Source organism: Quercus suber, unplaced genomic scaffold (genome assembly GCF_002906115.3).
Source record: "Quercus suber isolate HL8 unplaced genomic scaffold, Cork oak 2.0 scaffold_9, whole genome shotgun sequence".
NCBI classification, from domain to species: Eukaryota; Viridiplantae; Streptophyta; class Magnoliopsida; order Fagales; family Fagaceae; genus Quercus; species Quercus suber.
Window position 1 is genome coordinate 1,727,261 of NW_027069475.1, and position 2,219 is coordinate 1,729,479.

Here is a 2,219-nt window from a genome sequence, read left to right on the forward strand (position 1 = left end):
TTCGTTTATTACAATATACCCACATTAGTTTATTTATTTTCACATTTATTCAATAAAATATTTACTATTTTACAATTTTTATTATTACTCCCTCACTGCCCTCTCTCTACAGACCCACAGCCACCATCATCACCGTCCAGCCACCTCACCACCATCATCAGCAACTAAAAGCCATTAACCCACACAAATCAACCAAAATCAACATCAGATCAACTTAGATCTCAATTCATAAAATTTTTAATTTTTTATTCTGTTTTTAATTTTTTTTATTTAGTTAAATTTAATAAATTATTTTTTTTAATTTATATGCTGACGTGGCATTTTTTAATGTCAAAAAATATTTTTTTATTATTAATTAGGCCACGTGGACATTAAACAAATATTATTTATTATTGCCGTTTGTCACGTCAGCAATATCCGTTTCTGATGTAACGGCAAGGACCAAAACGGAACCGTTTTTCAGGATAGGGACTAAAAGCGGTAAAAATAAAATTTAGGGACTAAAATAGAAATCGCCTAAAAATGTAGGGACTAAAATGTGCTTTTCGCCAAATATATATTTGCACCACTTTTACACATTTTGAACTAAAAAACTCTTTACATTTGTTCTTTTAAAATCATTTAAACCTGTGTAAAACTATAAACGAGCTACAGTACCCGTGTAAATTTACACGAGTACTGTAGCTCATGTATTTATTTTTTTAATAGTTTTTTTTCTCTCTCTCTCTCACTGACACTCAACTCCCTCTCTATCTCAGACGCTGCCCTCTCTTTCTCTCCACAATCTTTTCATTCTTAGTTCTCTCAACCTATCTCACATCTCTCACTCTCTCGTTCAAAGCATGCCACCAGAGTACACAGCGTGGTGAGATCGGCGCTATGGGTTACAACGTGGCGGCGATGATCGATGGCTGTGATGATCGATGGCGGCGATGATCGATGGTCGATGAGCGTGGCGAGGTCTCGATGATCGATGCCGGCGATGATCGATCAATGATTTTTTCTTTGATTTTAGTGGAGATCGGGGTTGATTTGATGTTGTTTTTTCTTTGATTTTGGTTGATCTGTGTGGGTTAGTGGCTTTTGGTTTCTGATGATGGTGGTGATGGTGGCTGGGCGGTGATGATGGTGGCTGTTGATCTGATGTTGATTTTGGTTGATTTGTGTGGGTTAAAGACTTTTGGTTGTTGATGATGGTGGTGATGGTGGCTGGACGGTGATGATGGTAGCTGTGGGTTTGTGAGAGAGATGGGCAGTGATGGAGTAATAATAAAAAATTGTAAAATAGTGAATATTTTATTGAATAAATATAAAAAATAAATAAAATAATGTGGGTGTATTGTAAAAGTGGACGTGTAAAATATAAAAAGTAAATTTTTTATGTAAAATAAACATAAAATTTATAAGAACTGATGCGAATACTCTTAAGATATTTGTGAAATTTGAATTATTGTTTGGCTGGGGATTGGTTTCATTTGTTCAATCACTGTACGAATTGTGTTTGCAATCCGGTATTTTAAATATTTGTTGGATACAATATTATATATTATATATGCTTATGACCTTAGTGATTCACGTGGCTCTGGAATATCTTTTTCTGTGTTGGCTATGTATTGTCTAATCTACAAAAGTGATTGTCAGTTGTTGATTTGTTTTTAGTGCAGATTCATTTTGATTGTATTTCCTTGGTTCCTGTGTAGAATACTTTTTACTATCGAATCCTTTGTATATTCTGACATTACACAGATAGTAGTAGATGGCTTACTATTATTAACTGTATAAAAAGAAGCAATGGACTCTACAGTATCATTTTGGTTCAGTGAGCTACTTTGTTTTTATCTTTTTATTTTAAGTTTTAAACCGTAGCATAAGTACCAGCGGTACTGTAGCTAGTAGCTACAGAGCACTAGAGTTTTTTATTTTTGGGTTTGTTTTTTAAGTCTACCATCGGTATTTTTTTTTTCTTTTATATATATCCATGTAGAAATATAATAAATTTTACAATATTTTCACAATTATTAAGGTATTAATTTTTTTATACATCAAAATAAAATAATAAAATATAAAACGTGAAAAATTATAACTGAAAATAAATATTTTGTAAAAATATTATGACATTTGTTAAGTGATTGGGTAAAAACTACAGTATTTTTTTTTATGTGAAAAACTACAGTATTTTTAGTTTGTTTAATATGTATTTTTTTTTCTATGTGCTCTTT

The 2,219-nt window shown here is 31.9% G+C and overlaps 1 pseudogene; it reads left to right on the top strand.

Moving 5' to 3' along the window:
• Positions 1–1,191, top strand: part of LOC136069114 (succinate dehydrogenase [ubiquinone] iron-sulfur subunit 2, mitochondrial-like) — a 2,601-nt pseudogene extending 1,410 nt beyond the window's left edge.
• Positions 1,192–2,219: the final 1,028 nt, after the last annotated feature.